General features: G+C 43.7%; 1 protein-coding gene across 7 annotated transcripts in view; it reads left to right on the forward strand.

Annotated features, from left to right (window-relative positions):
* The window catches only part of TAB2 (TGF-beta activated kinase 1 (MAP3K7) binding protein 2), a 135,450-nt gene that overhangs the window by 36,843 nt on the left and 77,600 nt on the right, over positions 1–21,007 (forward strand). The window contains exon 3 of one of the 7 annotated variants that reach the window (XM_030556538.1): positions 6,463–6,640. The exons of the other annotated variants lie outside the window; for them this stretch is intronic. The gene's annotated coding sequence lies outside the window, so the exon portion shown is untranslated. The remainder of the gene's footprint in view (positions 1–6,462; positions 6,641–21,007) is intronic. 7 annotated transcript variants of the gene reach the window in all.

A 21,007-nucleotide genomic window follows, 5' to 3' on the forward strand; every position in this document is an offset into this window, starting at 1 on the left:
TGAGGGACCTTGTCAAAAGACTTCTGAAAGTCCAAGTACTCTATATCCACTGGATCACCCTTTTCCACATGTTGTCCCCTCAGAGATTTCTAATAGACTGGTGAGGCATGACTGCCCTTTACAAAAGGCATCTTGACTCTTCCCCAACATATCGTGTTTGCCTCTGCATCTGATAATTCTGTTCTTTACTATAGTTTCAACCAATTTGCCTGATACTGTTGTTAGGCTTACCTGCTTGTAATCACCAGGATAGCTGCTGGAGCCTTTTTAAAAAATCAATGTCACATTGGCTATCCTCCAGTCACCTGGTACAGAGGCTGATTTAAGTGGGAGGTTACATACCACAGTTAGTAATTTTGCAATTTCATGTTAATAATTGAGGTACCACCAAGTGTGTGCCCACACTACCTATCTTGAATGATGTGAAGTTCAGATGTAGTTGCCCTTACACTTGACAACTGTACTCTTTTGACACCTCAGGACAAGCAGAATTGCTAGCTCCACTCCCATTTGTTGCAGCAGATGCAAAGTAGGGGCATTTCTGGAGATAGGAGTATGATGGAAAGGGACAGGAAATACTACAGGGTCCAGAGTTGGAGTTTAGAGGAGCTACAATGGGAGAATAAGAGCCCAGGAATGGGGATTTCAGAGGGCAATGTGGAATTTCTGTAGAACACTTTGTCCTCACTGTTTCCCATTTACCCAGAGGTAGATGAGACGTTCTATTCTCTGAGGATTCAGTTTTCTCTAGAGGGAAGGAGCTAGCAGTTTTGCTGCCTCTTGTTTCCTCCTCCCATGATTGGCCCCAGACTACTACTCTTCAGGTTTCCTGCACCCAGAGTGAGATGAGATTTTTACTGAAGTCCTGGTCTTATCTCATTCTCTAGACCAGGGGTTTGGGCTTTATTGCACTGTGACCCCTTTCTGAGACAAAAAAAATTACTACATGATCCGAGGAGGGGGGGACCAAAGCCAAAGCCTGAGCCCCAGCACTACGGGGGGTGGGGAGGGCGCTCGGAGAAGGGGGCAAAGTCAAAGCCCAAGAGCTTCATCCCCGGGTCGGAGCCTGTAACCTGAGCTTGCCACCAAGGGCTGAAGCCCAAGCCCCAGGCAGGGGGCTTTAGCTTTGGCCCCAGCCAGTCTAACGCCAGACCTGGAAACCCCATTAAAACAGTGTCCCGAGTCTGAATCACTTTTGGGTCCTAGCTCACAGTTTGAGAACCCGTGCTCTAGATTATGTAGTATTCAGATTACTTCACCTCTCTCTCCATCTGTGGCCAGGATGGGCAGGAATGGTGTCCCTAACCTCTGTTTGCCAGAAGCTGGGAATAGGAAATAGGGAATGGATCACTTGATGATTACCTGTTCTGTTCATTCCCTCTGGGGCACCTGGCATTTGCCACTGTCTGAAGACAGGATACTGGGCTAGATGGATCTTTGGTCTGACCCAGTATGGCTGTTCTTATGTTTTGATAGTTCTGAGGATTATTGTACATCTGTACATTGCTTTGAAAATGTGAATTTCTGTGTTTGAGTTGGGGGATCGAGGATACTGAGTATAGTATAGAGTAGGAGTTCTCAAACTGGGGGTCAGGACCCCTCGGGGGTCATGAGGTTATTATATGGGAAGGTTGTGAGCTGTCAGCCTCCACCCCAAACTCTGCTTTGTTTCCAGCATTTATAATGGTGTTAAATATATTTAAGTGTTTATAGTTTATAAGGGGAATCTCGCTCAGAGGATTGCTATGTGAAAAAGGTCACCAGTACAAAAGTTTGAGAACCACTGGTATAGAGCAGTGGTTCTCAAACTTCATTGCACCGTGACCCCCTTCTGACAACAAAAATTACTACATGATCCCAGGGAAGGCAGAGGGATCGAAGCCTGAGCCTGCCTGAGCCCTGCTATCCCAGGCAGGAGGGCCAAAGCCTAAGCCCACCGCCTGAGACGGGGGGGGCAGGGAGGAAGAGCCGAAACCCCAGCCCCCAGCAAGTTTAATGCAACCTTATTAAAACGGGATCACAACCCACTTTGGGGTCCTGACCCACAGTTTGAGAACTGCTGTACAGAGAAAAATAGGGTCCTAAATTAGTCTTGAGTGGCCTGAGTGTAATATAAAAATATGTTGTCAATGTTGCCGAATTTCTTTATGCTCCTAGAGCTTTCACCTTAATCTCAATTTTGTGCTTCCCTTAGCCATGTTCATGAAATGTCTAGTCGTTTATATTGGATAGAAAGTAGATTGTAACAAGGTTTTGTAAATCTTACTGTTTCTATGCAATTGAATATTGGCATGTAACTATTCATTAGTCTAGTAGAGTAATTAGTATTTGGTACTCTCTCTCCTTTTTCAGTGCCAATTATCAGCCTGGACAGGGTATTTTTTAGTATTTGTTTATAGTTGTGAAGAGGAAGAACTCCTTAACCATTAAAATGAGCCACTCTTTTAAATAACATTTCTATCCAGTGTAAACTGTGCTAATGCAGCATTAAGGTTGGACGCTTAAAATCAGTCAGGAAATGCAAAAGTGAATGTTCCAACAGAAATATATATTTTAGAGCTTACAGTCGACTTGCCAGGAGGTAGAGGAGGCTTTCCCTGGTGGGTGGCAGGCCTAAGCAATCTGTCTGCAGAATCTAAGCTTCAATTTAAAAATAAAAAGTCAATCTTTAGCGGTTATGGTTCTGAAGGAGATCTTATGAGTGTGAAATGATGTGGTGGTGCTTCATTAAGTCTGCAGACAGTGCTTCTATTGATTTCTCATAGTTTTTTTTCCAAACAGTAGAGAGAGATTATGACAATGGTCAGTTTTCTGAAACATGCAGGCAGTAGTGAAATTGATAAAGGTGTGATTTTTTTCATTTCCCCTCCCTCTGCTGCTGGTAGTTGAGAAGGCTATCCGCAGAGAGGTTGCATACAGGAGGATTTACCCTATAATACAGATTTGCCCATAAAATTGGGGAAGGGTTATAGTTGTATCCGGCTCCTGTCCTGATAATAGCTGTTTCCCATCCCTCCCTTCTTGCTATGAGAAATATATTTGAAGGAGTTGTCTGCCCTGGGGAAGCTATTGCAAAATAAGTTAGCATGAATAATATCTATTCAACAGTAACTCCCAGTATGGATACTCTTATTCTGCATTAAGAACACCTAAATAAGTGTCCAGATGGGGTGCTAATGCGTAATAGCATTCCTCACTGTTTCCCTGTATAGACAAGCCCTACATTTCCATTCTGAGGGAGGCTTTGAAATATTAATTCTTGTCTATATCAAGCATAGATTATAACTTTCAATTTTTTTTATATTTGCTCTAGTTTTCCCTCATAAGGCTTCTTAGAGCTTTTAATGAAACCAGCAACTGACTGCTTGATTTCTGGTTTATGTAAATACAGCCTCCATCAGATAGAGGCGGCAAGATGCACTGTTTTCAAAAAGGTTTAACCATTTGAACAGCAAATAGCAATGTTAGTATTTGATTACTTGCTTGTATACATAACAAAAAGAAAAGAAATAATTGAACAGATTATAAATGATACAAGCTTAGCTATATACAGTGTCTTTCTGTCAGAATAGTTTCATATCACAAACACAATTTGTTATTCCAACCTGATCTCTTTGGGACTTTTCTCTACCTGGTTTTCTTTTCAATCAGCCTCTGATGAACACTTACAGTTTCTGTAAAACTGGCTGTCTGAAGCAGGCCCTGCCCATTTTGTTCTAATAGCAAATTCGCCTCTAACAATTTTTCCGTTCTCAATTTTGACAGCTACTTTCTTAGATGCAGGGTACACTCAAGCTGAAATTCTATCTCCCTGATACCACTTTAGATGTTCCTTAGGGATTACTTTGGGTTTAGTTCTGGGACCCAACTGTATCTTGTACACCACTTTGTTGATTTGGATCAGTATTGCATAGGGTCCTTGCCAAGGTTTATCCACTTTAGGGCTCTTTTCCTTCTTTGTTCTAGGATTATGGGACCAGATCAGGTAACCTCTTTCAAAAATTTCCCCATATGACCTTACATCATACAGCCTTTTCAGTTAGTCATAGGCTATCATCAAATTTTCCCTAGCAAAGATGTTAATGTTTTCAGTTTTCGGATTGTAGGGTTTCTGCATAATCCAAATATTACAACTCCCATTGTTTCTCTTCAGGGACTCCATACAAAAAATTAGCTGGTGTTTTAGCTCATGCCCCAACATGAAGAGTGCTGAGGTGCACTTGTACGGTTTTTGACTGCTGTGCTATAATCTGTCAAAAGGAATGGGATATGCTGATCCCAGTCCCTTTGGTGCTATTCTGCAGAAGTAGCCAGCTGAACCCTCCCCCAAGTCCTATTGAACCTTTCCACCATTCCTTCAGATAGGTATTGTGCTGGGTTGGCCAGAGTTTTGTGGATCCTTAGAATCTCACAAATTTGAAATGCTTCAGATTAAAAGTGTGTGTTTTTTTTTCCATTTGTAATTCAACCGGGACCCCAAATCTGATGATCAACTCATGATTCCTAACCAGAAAGACTCTTGACTGTTCTGCTGTTCCCATGTAAATGTACAGCACTGTGCTGGAACAGGTCCAATGGAAACTCTGAGAGCTCGCTCCCCCCTTGTAGTTTTCTTCTGTACTAGTATTTACCAGATCCAATGACTTGCGTTTCACAACTGCAGTTGTTTTTTAAAACTATTTGTAGTGTGTCAGAAATGTTCAGAAAACGAACAGGTCATAGGTCCTTGTTTCAGATCTACAAGAACTCTTAGCAGCTAAGGGTATGTCTACACAGCAAAAAAAAAACAACCAAAAACAAACGCAAAACCACAGAAGCAAGTCTCTGAGGCTGGGTTAACTGACTTGGGCTCGTGCAGCGGAGCTAAAAATACTAGTGTAGACGTCTCGGATCTTGGGCTCCACTCTCAGCCCAAACTTCTGTGTTGCTTTTTTATCCAAGAAGCAGGAGCCTGAGTCAGTTGAGTAGGCTCTGAGACTTGCTGTCATGTTTGTTGTTTGCTGTGTAGCTGTATCATAAGATTGCCCTGAGACCCTGGGTCTCTCAAAATAGCTTTCACTCACTCCCCCCTTTCCTTTGTTGGAAATCTACCACAGCTTATAGCTGTAATAATGGTTCCTGTCTGAGTAACAGGACAACTTGTTCACTGCAAACCAATTGCCTACAAATCATTTGGTTAACCTGGGCCATATCTGTCAAGGGCATTTCTACAGATTGAATTGGTAAGGACATGGCTACACTTGGAAATGTAGAGCACTTTGAGTTAAACCAGCCTTCATAGAGCGCAGTAGGGAAAGCGCTGCAGTCTGTCCACACTGAGAGCTACAAGCGCATTGGCGTGGCCGCATTTGCTGCGGCATTGGGAGCGGTGCATTGTGGACAGCTATCCCACAGAGCACTTCTTCCCATTCTGGCACTGTGGCTTGTGGGAAGGGGGCAAGATATATGGGGCATTCTGGGTCCTGTCCCAACACCCCATGATGCATCGGTTTGCATCCTAGCAATCCATCTGCTTCCGTCCACAATTGGCACCATCTTTCAACTTTTTTTTTGTATTGCACACTCTTGTTGTCCCTGCGGGAATGAAGCCCAAACTGCTGAGGAATATGCTGATGAGTCTCGCCAGCATATCAAGTTTGTCAGTCCAGTTATTCTTTAAGATCCAAAATGACAGCGAGGACTCCAATGATGATATTGACTCGAGTAATGCATACAGTATGAGATTGTTTGTGGCATTCACGGACATGCTCACCATCATGGAACGGTGCTTTTGGGCTCGGGAAACAAGCACTGAGTGGTAGGATCACATCATCATGCAAGTCTGGGATGATGAGCAGTGGCTGCAGAACTTTCGGATGAGAAAAGCCACTTTCATGGGACTGTGTGATGAGCCTGTCCCCACGCTGTGGCTTTACTGTGCAGAAGGAAAAAAGGGAAAGCAGCATTTTTAAGTAGTTTGCTTGACAGTATTGTACTGTATTTGCTTTTTTGGGGGTCTCTGCTGCTGCCTGATTATGTACTTCCAGTTCCAAATGAGGTCTGTCATTGACTGGTATGTTCGTAACTCTGAGGTTTTACTGTACCTCCAGCCTATGCCCTTTCAACTTGATCCGTCTCCCCCGTCTATTTTCCAAACTCGGAGAAGGCTTTCATTAGACACTTGTGACAATCTGTCTTGGCCAGCCATAAATTTATAACAGTACTACTTTGTGTGGCCAGCTTTGTCACAGTACCAGCATTTAATAGAACTGTTCCTTTAATTTTTGCATTATTGCCAATTTCGCTTGTTTTACAAACCATATTTATCACTTGTTCCAATAGTTCAATATGATCGTGAACCAAATTAGAATTCCCCTCTTTCGTCATACATGTTAGACCCAGAGCTGTACTTACATGGTTTATGGTGATGAGCGTCCATCTTCCTCACTAGCAGCTGCTTCCTTTTCTGATTAACTGCTGCAGAAAAAGATTCAAGTTCTGAGGAGAATTCAGCAGCGCCTCAACATCTTTTTGTTGATTTTGATCTGCAAGTCCAGTTGAACATCTGTAAATTGATCCATTGCCAGACTATCCTAGAAGGCCTCAGTGGTGTCCGGATATGTCAGAAACACAAGTCTGCGCAGGCCCTCTACCAGTTCAGGTGAGGGTTCTTCTTTCCTCCATTTAGACCTTAACTATGGCCACCTCAGATTGATGGCTAGTTCCAAATCTCATATCCAAGGCTTGTTCTCCAGACCTAGTACTGTGTCATTTCTGGGGGTAAATTCTGTAATGAAATCAGAGCTGGATCGCTTATGTTGGCTGCAAATAAACCCCATGTGGTTCCACCTCTCAGCCACTTGTTTGAGCCGTAACGTTGAATTGAACCAAATAAAGCCTCCCAGGGAGTTTTTCCCCACAAAGATAATGGGTTTCTTTGAGCAATGTCCCTATTAGTGCCCCACTCTAGGTGCACTTGCGTTCCCTGCACCTTTGAATGGAGATTTCTCATAGGAGTGTCTGTTTGGCCTATATGTGTGTGCTACTCAAACTCGTGCTCCATGCTGGTATGTAGCACTGTGTGGGTGAACTGCCCTCAGTTCCTTCTCAACCATCTTGGCCTAAGATGGAGCCTTAGCAGTTGTCCACATTGAATTTTACCTCAACAATGTCCCCTTAGCTCTTTTTATTAACTAATTATAGTTGTTAGTAGTTATATGTAGTAGTTTTAGCTGTAATCGTTTAAAAAATTATATATAGTTTCTCCCTTCATGGGAGTTCTACTTTACTGGGAGGACATTCCCTATTCTTCTAGTTTCAAGCATTTCCTGTGGTATCAGGCCATCCTGGTGAACGATGGCCACTCTCCCTGCATCCTGTTGTCTCGTAGTATTTCATGTTTCCCATAAGTGCAACTTCTGTCTGGTATTAAAATCTAGAGCCACAAAAATTAGGATTAGGGGGAGGGATAGCTCAGTGGTTTGAGCATGGGCTTGCTAAACCCAGGGTTGTGAGTTCAATCCTTGAGGGGGCCATTTAGGGATTAGGGTGGGGGAAATGGACCTGCTTTGTGGAGGGGGTTGGACTAGATGACCTCCTGAGGTCTCTTCCAACTCTGATATGCTATGATTAGGAAAAAGGAGAGATCAAACCGCAACTCCTCATGATGGAGAGTTCTTAGTGCTCGGCCTCTGATCCTGGCCTGAGGATCCCCCTATACGCCAGTCTGTGAGTAATTCCACTGCTTCTGCTGTCTCTGAACCACACTCCTTGAAGGCATCTAAGAGGAGGACCCGAGATTCCTCCCATAAGACTCCCAAAGACCATCCCTCGAATTCTTCAGGTAAGGAATCTATCTCAAAGACATTGTGGTCTCTGATGACTCAGCCACTTCGGCGTCCACGCCTCTCCAACCCAGGAACCATAAGGCTGCTAGTTCCTCAGGTACCGAGAGCATACTTAAACCTAAAGACAGTGAAGTCCCAGATTGTGAGAAATCAGAGGTCAAAGGCAGGGGCCGGGTCATCTCGACGGCCTCCTTGCCCTGTCTCGCTATCCTTCCCACTGGTGTGCTTTCGTCTTGCGCTGTGTCACCCGGGCCGCGTGGGAAAGCGGGAGGGATGGGGGGCTCTCTTCGGAGGCTCACCCTGTCTTTTCCGCCATCCTTCCTTGGTGGCTCCCGGAGCACTCTCCTTTTGGCGAAAAGCCCGCGCGGCAGGGGCCGGGGTTCACCCTACTCTGTGTCACCCGGGCCTCCTGGGAAAGCAGAGCATTACCTTTTCTTACCTGGTACTGAAGAAGCCTGCTCAGGCTCCATCTGGACTCACCTTGTAGTGGTCGAGAGTCATGGTATTGTCAGCTCCCTCAACCATATTCACTTCGGTGTATGCCATGGACACGGCACCGACAACACTCATGGAACTGCAAGAGTTTCACTTTTCCCGAGACCTTTCTGCATCCAAGGCACCCAACTCACCATTGCTTGGCTCCGATATACTCCTGGTACTGAGGACTTACAGATCTCTGGATATTTGCCCTGTACCAGTGGTTTCACCAATGGTTTCTTCCAGTGTCGCACCACTACAGAGTGATTTGAAAGAGGAATATTCTGATGAAGATCGTGCATCAGTCTCCCAAACGTCTGTGCAAGGCTCTCTCTTCTCCCTTCATATAGAGGCTCTTTCCCAGAGGTCTCTGAGAAGATTGGTATCACTCATAAGAGACAGCCACAACCACCATTTCACTGGTATGAACATCCATGGAGGCCTCCACCCATGCCCTATGTACTACCTCCTTGGCCATATTGGGACTCTTGAGCAGCCTGTCACCAGCAATTCTCTGGAGCCTCAAGAACCACCTGTCACAGAGAGACACAACCATCATCACCCTCCCCCTCCACAAGACTGGAACCTAAGATTTTCTTCAGACTGCTCACTTGATTTTTTTTTAAGTCAAATTAACTTTAATTTAAAAGGCGTTTGAAAGCGATCCTTAAAACGGTTCACTTGTTTGCTTAAAAATCAGCCAGTAGGCTTTCTGAAAGGTCTGTGGGATAAGGAAGAGCCACAGTATTTTAAAATGTTTTTAATTAGTTTTTTCCACATGAGAAATTAACTATACCATCTCATTAAACATAACCATAACTAAGTATTCATTTACAATATGGTGGTGACTTTTATTTTATGGAAAATATAGCAGTTTCCATTCCTTATTGGAAAGTCTGCTTTTTGAAGCAAATGGGGGGGGGGAGGGTGTAATGAATTTTAAAAGTCCATCTTCAACAGATTTTTTCTAAATGTTCAGTAATTGATGCCAGTAATAACTCAAACTATGTGCCTCTTTTTTGATACATATAAATATTTTATCTTCCATTTACAAGATCCACAGTTACACTGAAAGTCTAGTGGTTAAAGTATCTGACCAAGACCTATCAGTCAGTGATATGGTAGAGTGTGGCTACCCAGACTGAAGAGCCTACTAGTTTTTCAAGTAGTAACATATGGTATTGAAGAGAGGATTTTTTTTTTTGTCCATACTGACACACACACTATTTTTGTTGCTGAAAAATATTGTCAAGAAATGAAGCTACTGCTGACATAATTGAGGTTTACATTTTAAGTTCATTTTAAAAGATTTAAGTTTCTTCTCCCTGTTGATGCCTAGAAGAACCTTTTTTGTGGGTCAGAAAATGTTGCAAAATATGCTTGGGTCCTTCCTACTTGCACTCTTTCTTCCCTCTGTCTCTGTGCACACATTTCCCTGATTCTTCAAGTTCAGTTTGACTGCTGTTGTTACTTGTGAACATCCTGTTACAGAGCCTTGGGAAGGGGTGGGGGGTGCTGTATAGCTAGTTTCACTATTCTGTAAACAGCAACTTCTGTCAAATGCTCAGACTAGAGAAGAAGAATGTAACTGTCTCTAATCTTTTCAGTTATAATCCAGAGGTGTTTTTCTTCTGTTTAGAACAGTAAGAGCCCGTACACCAGCACTGAGTGTCTTGCCAGTTGTTAAAATTACAAAATTAAATACAAGCTTTATGCAGCAGTTCTAAATACAGATTATACCCCAGAGTCTCCCATAACTGTCCTCAAAAGCCAGGTAAAACAAACACCCTGCAGAATGCTGTGAATGATAGCAAATCCAGCCAATTTTGGACGAAGGTTAGAGGGTGTTCCTGAGGCCCATCTGGAGAGTACTCTGCCAGCAGCCCCTTACCCCTTATTCAGGGGAATCAGGCATCTGCATCTGTGCTTTTATCTCTAGAAGTATATTATATGTGAAAGGCAGCCTTATTTATGCTAGTCCCAATCTATTTGGGGCTTTGTAAATGGAAAAACAATGCCTTGACACCTATTTGGAAACTGTCAAGTAACCACTGAGATGTCAGAGCACTGATTTTACATGCTTTCTATAGAATGTCCTGCTACCAATCAGCTGACAGCTTTCTGTGCCAATTCAAGTTTCAGAATTGATTTAGGTGTAGACCAAGATCAAGTGTATTTCCTGTCAAGTATCAGAGGGGTAGCCGTGTTAGTCTGGATCTGTAAAAGCAGCAAAGAATCCTGTGGCACCTTATAGACTAACAGACGTTTTGGAGCATGAGCTTTCGTGGGTGAATACCCACTTCCTCAGATGCATGTAGTGGAAATTTCCAGGGGCAGGTATATATATGCTAGCAAGCAATATAGAGATAATGAGGTCAGTTCAATCAGGGAGGGTGAGTCCCTGTTCTAGCAGTTGAGGTGTGAAAACCAAGAGAGAAGAAACTGGTTCTGTAGTTGGCAAGCCATTCACAGTCTTTGTTCAATCCTGAGCTGATGGTGTCAAATTTGCAGATGAACTGAAGCTCAGCAGTTTCTCTTTGAAGTCTGGTCCTGAAGTTTTTTTGCTGCAGGATGGCCACCTTAAGGTCTGCTATGGTGTGGCCAGGGAGGTTGAAGTGCTCTCCTACAGGTTTTTGTATATTGCCATTCCTAATGTCTGATTTGTGTCCATTTATCCTTTTCCGTAGAGACTGTCCAGTTTGGCCGATGTACATAGCAGAGGGGCATTGCTGGCATATGATGGCGTATATTACATTGGTGGATGTGCAGGTGAAAGAACCAGTGATGGTGTGGCTGATTTGGTTAGGTCCTGTGATGGTGTAGATCTACAACCCATCCTGGACAATGATCCCACACTTTCACAGGTCTTGGGTGGTAGGCCAGTCCTTGCCCACAGACAACCTGACAACCTGAAACATATTCTCACCAGTAACTGCACACACCGCACCATAATAACTCTAGCTCAGGAACCAATCCATGCAACAAACCTCGATGCCAACTCTGCCAACATATCTACACCAGCGACACCATCACAGGACCTAACCAAATCAGCCACACCATCATTAGTTCATTTAATCTTTGAACCACGTTTGGTAAATACTGATTTTGTGGGGACAGCCTGTTCTGTCCGTCGGGGAGAAACACACTGCCAAAATGTAAGGTTTTTTCTTCTATCCAGTTAATTTTTTTCTATTTACTTCAAACTGGTAAAGGGCAGATAAATGTTACCCAGACATAACAGCTTGCATATTTGTTTTAATTGTTACAAGACCTTGGTCAGTAGGTTTTCATGTTATAACTATTTTAAATGGTTGGCTAGTAGTTGCTTTGAGAAAATGTTTGGATAAGACGCTCTGGCAAAACATGCTGTAGAATGTGGTCAGTCAAACACTAAAATCCGATGCCCATAGCCTGCTGCTGCTTTGCAACAGTTAGAGTGAATACTTTTCTAAAGCTCAGTTATGTGACTGGAATAGAACAATGTGTGTTCCCTTTGGAAGCAGATTCACAGTTTTAAAAGGCACCAGTTTCTAATTTTTTTTGCATACATTGTGCTTTAGCTAGTCACACACAATTTATTTTACTGTGAAGGTTCAGACTGCTAGTTAAAATCTGTTCAGATGTTCAATCTACTTTTCACCTAGGTGGAATATAAATGGGAGCTGGGCACCTAACTCGCTTGAGGTGCTTTTGAAAATTTCATCATAAACTCTTACGTTGGCAGTAAAATAATTTTTTTTCCCTATGAAGAAGGTCATGAATGGACAAGAGTGGATGATAAGACAAAACTGTTTGACAAAATGCTTAGTATAAGTCCAGGGACCAACTTCTCTTGTGGAAAGGGACAAGCTTTTTAGCTACACAGAGCTGCTCTTCAGGCCTGGGCAACCGAAGACCTAAATAACCTAGATCTAAAGGAAGAGCTCTGTGTAGCTCAAAAGTGTCTTTTAACAACAGAAATTGGTACAATAAAAGATATTACTTCATCCACCTTGTCTCTCTAATATCCTGGGATCAACATGGCTACAACACTGCCAATAGTGTAAATCCAGTTAGAACACACTTATTTTGAAGAGCGCTCGCCAAACTACAACAAAGTCTTTATAAAGCAGGTCTCTGACCAATACAAGGATTAATAAACCAAATCAAATACTTACATTTTGTAAATAAATTCTTCTGGGTAAAACATTGAAGTATAAACTATCTGTGTGGTGAGATGGAAAGGAGTTGGCTTAAGTCCTCAACTGAAATGTGAGTTTGAGTCCCAGACAGTTAAGAATTGTGGTAACAGGAGGAGTATAGTCATAATGACAAACAGCAGTTGTCCAGACATATCCATATCACAACTTCTGGTTTTGATATCAAACAGAAATTCCAGTGGAGAGGGTACAATACAATAGCTTGTTTCTCCTCTTTCTTCTCTTGCCCAAGGCGACACCTCGTGAATTCTGAACAAATAAACCTCCCTATACAATAACTGCTGCTATTAATTTTAATTCCTTGAGTGATGACAAACTTCTAAACAGGATCACAGATTTTACCACAGTAGTGCAGACTTTAGTAACACATGGCACTTAGCATATAGCTGTGAGATCATACAGGTGGTTGCATATACTTTGTTCATAGGGTACTGAAGAAGTTAAACTCCAGTTATTTATTTTACTCTTAATCTATGGGGATGTTTTAAACGGGCAGCGACAAGCACACTTGTTAAGAATTGGGTCAGTGGGTCAGACCCAGCCCAGTTTGATAGTGACAAGAAATGTTTGCCAGTTGATGGCTATTAGGCAGCCTGTGTGCAGTAAGTTGTTCTTAGTTCTGTGCTTAATGGATAGATGCATAAATCTCATTGTGTTCTGCCAGTTGACACAGGAATAGAGGTTGGCATGATTTGCTTTTCCACAACTATTCCCATATGTGTTTTTTCCACCACCTTTGTATGGAACGCTGTTTCTGAGTTGGTAAGGTCACTGTCAGATCTGTACTTTGCTGTGTGTGTTATACTTTAACCTCTAGATGACACTCTCTCCCATAGCCAGTAGAGGAACACAGGAATCCTAATTCCCAACATTTTTTCTTCTCTCCAGCAAATAGTTGTGTAAACCATTGACAGTGTTTTGCTTCCCCCTCTACTAGTTGGTTCACATAAGCATCTGCAACGGTCAGATAATCGTTTTGCTCAAGTGATGGAGAACTGTGGTGTAGATCGAAAAGTCCTAGGTTCAGACACTGCTGACACCTATGTGGGGAATATGGTTCCACATGATGTAGTTGTAGTTACATTTTTTAAAGCAGTACGTTAAAAGAATGTCTAGGTTTGAAAGTCAAGCATTCAAAAGCTTGGAAGTGACATACACCTTGCCCAGTGCAATACACGTGATGCACAGTGAATGAGGAGGGGACTTTCAAGAAGAGAGATTTTTCTTCTGTGTTTTAAGACCAGACTGGGACCTAAGAGAACTCAATTCTGTTCTTGGCTCTGCTAGATTCCTATGTAATGTCAGGAGTATTTTGCATATGTGTACGTGCACATACTGCTGCCCACCAGCAGGCTGAATGAAGGCATCATTAATTTTGACCCTTCCTAATTTGAGTGCTTGGCTTTGCAACCTTAACATTCTTTTACATAGTTGTGTGTGTGTGTGTAATATATTTACAAGAGTTGCTTCATTCGCTCTGGAAATATATAACTGCAGCAGAATGCAGCAGCTTTTTAATACTGCACAGCAGTTTAGGATAAGAATAACATCATCTGAAACCACAAGTGAATTTTAAGTAAATAGTAAGCAATTACTCAGGTTGCAATTTGGCTATGTCATCAAGGTTTAACCTTCCTTAAATTCTATGAGACCTTCTGCAACTGTAAAAGCTTATCTCTGTTGCCTGCAGCACGCTAATGTTTTTTTGAGCCCACGTCCAGACTACAGCCTAAAATCGATGTGCTTAAAATCGATTTTATAAAGCAGGTTTTATAAAATCGATTTTGTGCATCCACACTAGAGGTACTTACATCGATGTTGAGCGTCCATTTTCCCTGGCGTCCATCTTTTGCTTGAGCGTTGCACTCTGGGTACCTATTCCACAGTTCCTGCACGGGTCTCTGCCCTTTGGAATTATGGGTTACTAGCCCAGTGCATGATGGGATCAAAGTCCCCGTCCTGAGTGGTTCTGGGTACAGCTTCACCCCCCCCTTCCTGTAAACGGCACACAGTCAGTTCGCGCTGTTTTTACTGGCTGCAGTGAGGGAAACGCCATTTTGCAGCAAGCATGGATCCAGGTCTGCTCTTGTCCTTGATCGCGAATACTGTAAATACTTCACGCATTCTCGTTCTATCACTGCTGACCCATGATGCAGAAATGCAAGAGAGAATGCTTGAATGCGGGGACGACAGCGATGACGAACTGGAGAACGATTTTTCTGACACCCCGGGCCCCTGCACGTTGGAGCTCCTGACGGTTATGGGTGAGGTTTTACCCGTTCCATGCCGCTTTTGAGCACGGGAAACAAGCACTGACTGGTGGGACCGCATAGTCCTGCAGGTGTGGGACGATTCGCAGTGGCTGCGGAACTTTCGCATGCGTAAGAGCACTTTCTTTGAACTTTGTGACTCGCTTTCTCCTGTCCTGAAGCGGCATAATACCAGGATGAGACCAGCCCTCACAGTGGAAAAGCGAGTGGCAATAGCCATATGGAAGCTTGCAACGCCAGACAGCTACCGGTCAGTCGGTAATCAATTTGGAGTGGGCAAATCTACTGTGGGGGCTGCTGTGCTGGAAGTATCCAAAGCAATCATTAAGCTGCTGCTTCGAAAGGTTGTGACTCTGGGAAACGTGCAGGCCATTGTGGATGGCTTTGCTGCAATGGGATTCCCTAACTGTGGGGGGGCCATAGATGGAACCAATATCCCTATTTTGGCACCGGAACACCAGGGTGCCCAGTACATAAACCGCAAGGGGTACTTTTCGATGGTTCTGCAAGCCCTGGTGGATCACAAGGGACGTTTCACCAACATCCACGTGGGATGGCCAGAAAGGGTTCACGACGCACGTGTCTTCAGGAGCACTACACTGTTTAAACGGCTGCAGCAAGGGACCTACTTCCCTGACCAGAGAATAACAGTTGGAGATGTCCAAATGCCTATAGTTATCCTTGGGGACCCAGCCTACCCCTTGATGCCCTGGCTAATGAAGCCATACACAGGCAGCCTTGACAGTGCTCAGGAGTTGTTTAATTACAGGCTGAGCAAGTGCAGAATGGTGGTAGAATGTGCATTTGGCAGGCTTAAGGCGAGATGGCGAATGCTTCTTACTCGCTCAGATCTTAGCCAAACCAATATCCCCTTTGTCATTGCTGCTTGCTGTGTGCTCCACAATCTCTGTGAGAGCAAGGGGGAGGCCTTTATAGCGGGGTGGGAGACTGAGGTAAACCACCTGGTCGCTGATTATGCGCAGCCAGACACCAGGGCAATTAGAAGATCACACCAGGATGCTGTGCGCATCAGAGAAGCACTGAAAGGTAGCTTCCTCATGGGCCAGGGTACAGTTTGAATGCTGATTTTCCTTTCAATTGATTGCTGCCCTCCCCATCTATGCGGTGTTGCTGCTGCAAGATACTTTCCCTGCAGCATTCCTCAATTGCTTGCTTAGGTTACTTGCGAGAGCTGTCCATTGGAAAACATATAATTCTGTATTTCCCAATTATTACCTACCTCCACCATTAGCTGCTAGGCACTGTACCTGCAACCTTCCTTAACTGCTTTTTTATTGAAAATAAAGTTACTATTATTTGTTAAAAGAATTGTGTTCTTTATTTAAAATCAGACCCTTTCATCAATCAAGCATCATGCTTGTTGTTACAATACTGTGCATGAAATTTCATAACTCAGCGTTCTATGGGGGACGGAGCGAGGGAGGTTTGGAGGAAGGGGGAGGGAGGTTGGAAAGAAGAAAGTGCATCAGAGAAGACAGTACAAGAATTCTCATGGACCAGGGTACGGTATGGCTGCTTTCTTTGTTTTCCCTTTATTACCCATATCCCCAATTGTCAAATCCTGATGCTGATAACTAGCTTCCGTGCAGCTTTCCAAAGCTGCTTGCTTTACTTCATTACCAAACTACAGTCACACTGCCTTAATAGCATGACCTGAGAGTAAAAATAGGCAAAGGTGCCATGGGAGAAGTTTGGATCATTAGAGGAGGGAAAAAACAGGACACAAAGGGCTTTTCAATTTAATGAAAGCCTTCTGGTTGGAGTGTCCGCAGCAGTGGAGGGGGCTGGTGCAGAGAGCCTTCCCCCACGCGTTCTTACACGCCTGGTTCTGGAAGGTGTGGGACAGGGTGAGTACTGAGGGAGGTTATACACGGGCTGTAGGGGCATTCTGAAACCACGGAGCTCTTGCAGCATATCGCGGAGGATGTCAGTCTGATCACGAAGAAGATCCACAGTTGCTGCTCGCCAGCGCTGATCTTCCTGCCACCTGACATCATTTTTGGCGTCCCTCCTGTCTTCGCGTTGACTGGCAGCCTCCCTGTACTTTGTGACCAATTGTTTCCAGTCCCCCTGCTGAGCTCTCTCTGTACGGGTTACTGCCATAATTTCGGTGAACATGTCCTCACGCGTCCTCCTTTTCCTCAGTCGTCTTATGATACCCCCCCCCCACGTAGAGGAGAAGCGAGAGGGAGGCTGGAGAAATGTGCAGCTGTGTGTGGGGGGGTGGGGATTGGAAAGAGTGATAAAAGAATCATAAGAGACACATTTCACACAACAATGCATACAGTCTTTCTCCTCACTGACCTGTGCCTGTTACCGAACCTTGAACATGTTACTTTACCACAAGGTCGCCTTAGGATTCCTTTAATACTTATTGCTTGTGGCTGAGGACAGAGATTTCTGCTCAGACGCAGGTCAGGGGAGCACACAGACCGTGTCCGGAGAAAATGGTAAGTTAATAATGGCTAGTAATCCCTGTAGTAGATTGTACTGGTAGTCAAGCTGGTCTCCTTCCCCGGTTTGCTCTCGCGTTCCCCGAACAAGCAGGTCTCCTTCCCTGCGGTTTGCTGGGTGGTTCGGGGACCGCGAGAGCAAACCACGGCGAAGCTGGTCTCCTTCCCCGGTTTGCTCTCGCGTTCCCCGAACAAGCAGGATGAATCCGCCCTGTTACAATGGAGACTTTTCTAAAAACCACCTCATGGGTCACTGTTTTAGGAAAGGTTTTTAATCTACTTGGTCAGTGTCTCTAAGTACAGGTAGTGATTTGAAGCACCCAGTAAAAAAGGCTTACATTAAACCGAAGCTTTTATTAAAAGAAATTACACTCACCAGAGGACGGTCCCTCAGCTTCATTTTCTGGAGTACTGCCTTGAGATGGCTGGCAGGGAACCTCAGTAAGGGTGAGGAAAAGATCCTGGCTGTTTGGGGGGATAAAATGCTCTGTGCTCTCTGCTGGAGCCGCCTCCTCTTGGTCCTCATCATACTGATCATTGCCATCAAATAAATCTTCCGTAGTGGCAGGAATCACGACACCCACCTCTGAATCCACAGACAAAGGGGGGTTCGTCGTTGCGCTGTTCCCCAATATTGCGTTAAGCTCGTCGTAGAATCGGCATGTTTTGGGGGCAGAGCCTGACCTGCCCTTTGCTGCTTTGGTCTTCTGATACGCCTGTCTGAGCTCTTTCACTTTCACTCGGCACTGTAACGAGTCCCTGGTATGTCCCCTCTCCCGCATGGCATTAGAAATTTTTTCAAAGGTTTTCTCATTTCATCTGCTCGAGCGCAGTTCTGAAAGCACTGACTCTTCTCCCCATACAGCTATCAGATCGAGTAACTCCTGTGTGCTCCATGCTGGAGCTCGTTTCCTATTTTCAGGAGACTGCATTCTACTCTCTGCTGCTGAGAGCTCCACGCTGTGCAAGCAGGAAATGGAATTTCAAAGTTCCCGGGGCTTTTCCTGTTTACCTGGCCAGCAGTAGAGTACCTTTACCTGTGTAGAGTGGCCACTAGAGCACTGTGGGATACGTCCCGGAGGCCATTAACTTCGATATCCGTCCACACTATCATAAAATCGATTTTAAGAAATCGATTTTGGGGTTACTTCTCTCGTTTAGATGGAGTTCCAAAATCGATTTTATGCACTCTGTAGTGTGGACGGTTACAGCTTTAAATCGATTTAAAGCTCTAGTCTGGACCTGCCCTGAGATCTCGTCCCCAGGTACTGACTAATCCTAATTTTGGTTTGCTTGTGAGATCTAAGCAACATTTGAAGTGGCATGGCTGCATGCTACCGATTCATTAATTTCTAGAAAGTTCTTTTATAGTAGGTTTGAGAGATGCTGGTAGGACGGTGTGTGCAAGCTTGCATTACAACTACTTGTGGTATTCCAGTTCTGGATAAAGCAGAAGTGTGCTTAACTGCAAATTACTGTAAATCCTAGGAAGTTAACTTTAATAAAACACATTTCCCAAGAACAATCTTGTGCTAAAACATTTGTCCTGTAGATTTTTTTCTACAGTGTTCTGTGCCGCTCTGGTCTGTGGGTGGTTATTTTGTTGGTTTTTGCAGCAGATTTTAAAGTCTAATTTCTTGCTGTTGGAATAAGTTTTTCAGTCTATTTCTGGCAAATTTGGTTTCACTACCAGGGAGCACAGAATAAAAGGCAGAGTAGTATTGGTGAGGGAATAACAAGAGAATGGAAATCTGAAAGCAGTGCAGCCGAAGGGAAGTAGGTAATCCTGTAAAGCAGAGAGATAAAATAGTGTAAATAGATTTATTTTTTTTTTATTTATTTCACTTGTCAAAATATATCATGGTACTATAGCAAACACACTTAAACATGTTTTTACAGCAGTTTTATTATGGAGCAAGCTGGGAACAACTTCTGTGTTTAGGTTTCTTAACACTTTCTGTTATAAAAGATTCCTAGGACTGTTGTTTGTCACTTTGTAACACTTGACCTCCATTGTTTGCCATAAGCCTTTTAAATTCAGTAATGAGAGAGTCTTTGGGCTGGAGACGTGTTTTAGGCTTGTCCAGTGAAATGCCATTCAGGTTCAGCCGAGTTGTAAACTTTTAAAATCACAGTTTCCTTTTTGTTACTTGTATGACACTCAGAAATTTTGGCAGTGTGCCATAATAATAAAGAACTTTCCAAAGAGCTAGATTCATGATGTTGCTGCGTTAGCAACACTAGCAGATACTACACTGGGATTGTCTAGACGTTTGGAGTAGGTGGAGATTCCCCATAATTACCTTCTCCCGGACTCTCCACATGGCCCTAGTGGCCTATCCCCTGCACTCTGGAGGCATTAAATAAGACAGGAGCTCCCCCCAGCTCCCAAAAGGGGGAGAGGTGGGACAGACTCCCTCTCAACCACTCCTCCAGTCCGAGCACGTGGCCCCAGAAGCCAATTGCCTTTGGGGCCACCACATAGGGCAAGATCTTCCCATCTCTCTGGTGGCAAGGAAGAAACTTGGGCTGGTCCACTGAACACCTATCAGATCCAGTACATGACCCAAGTGGCCCCACCTTCTTTGGGATGACAGTTTGCTCCTGTCGCCAGCTAATGTAGTTAATTCTGTACCTCAAATGGTAGAATCCTGTGCGAAGGACATGGGAGACCTGCCCTTAATGTTTTATTAATATTATATATTCCATCTGTTTGTTTATCATGATTTTACGGTAAGCATACAGGGGATTAATTCAAGAAGGGGTTAATTGCATTTAGGCAGGAGGGAAGATAAAACTTGATAGCCTGCTGCTTCATGCTATTATCCATGCCTTTATCTGAGACACCTAAACTGGGACTCACAGGGTTCCATCCAGAGAGAATTGAAGGCATGCAGGGCCTGTCACCTGAAAGGGTGCGCGCACACAGGCTAGAAGAGGGGTCAAAAGTGCAGTTAACCTGTAACTGTGACACATGCATGAAAGGCAGGTGTTAAGAGTTTTATGTAATCTGTTTTTTTTCTTGTTTTTGTTTTTAAAAAACTAGTAAATTGCATAAAAATTTACTTTAAAAGAAGGCTATTTAGGGCACAAAATCAAACATTTGAAAGTCAAAGGAAATACGAGATTTAGCATTGCCAATGCAACCTTAATTGTGCCTCTTGTGCGAATGCATTCTGACAGTTTTAAATTACATAGTGTTTTTTCTACAGAAATACGGCCTGATTCGGTACGCAGGATGGATGCACATAATGGAATAAAAGTTGCACAGGCAATCTTAAATCTGGTATTTCTTATGTTTTTGAGTGCTTGCTTTTGCAACCCAAATAACTTTCTTTTAACGTTTTGTATTTAATTATAAATTTATATTGGTTTGTAGCTGTACCCTCACAAGTCTGTCATATTACAATATGCTTTTACCTGAGAATGAATTTTTGTCTAGCAATTAAAATTCATTCTAACATATAACACCCTAAAGGCTTTGATTCCAGTTTATCTAAAGTAGATCCTGTGTGGTGATATCATGGTTTTGATAACTTATGCACTTGTGTTGGTAATCAGTGTCACAGTTCAGAGCGACTGCTCCTTATTTCCCCCTCTGTGGTCCAGCAAGGACACCCGCTTTTAGGCTTTTGGCTCTCCAGCCATCACCGCTCATGGACAGAGACACATGTCTCTCTGCATCCTAACCAAGATCTTTTTAGGCTGCAGTTCTCAGCCAACACTGTTGTTTCTGCAAGCCAGATGGTCTGAGTGGCTAG

This window comes from Gopherus evgoodei, chromosome 3 (assembly GCF_007399415.2).
Source record: "Gopherus evgoodei ecotype Sinaloan lineage chromosome 3, rGopEvg1_v1.p, whole genome shotgun sequence".
NCBI lineage: Eukaryota > Metazoa > Chordata > Testudines > Testudinidae > Gopherus > Gopherus evgoodei.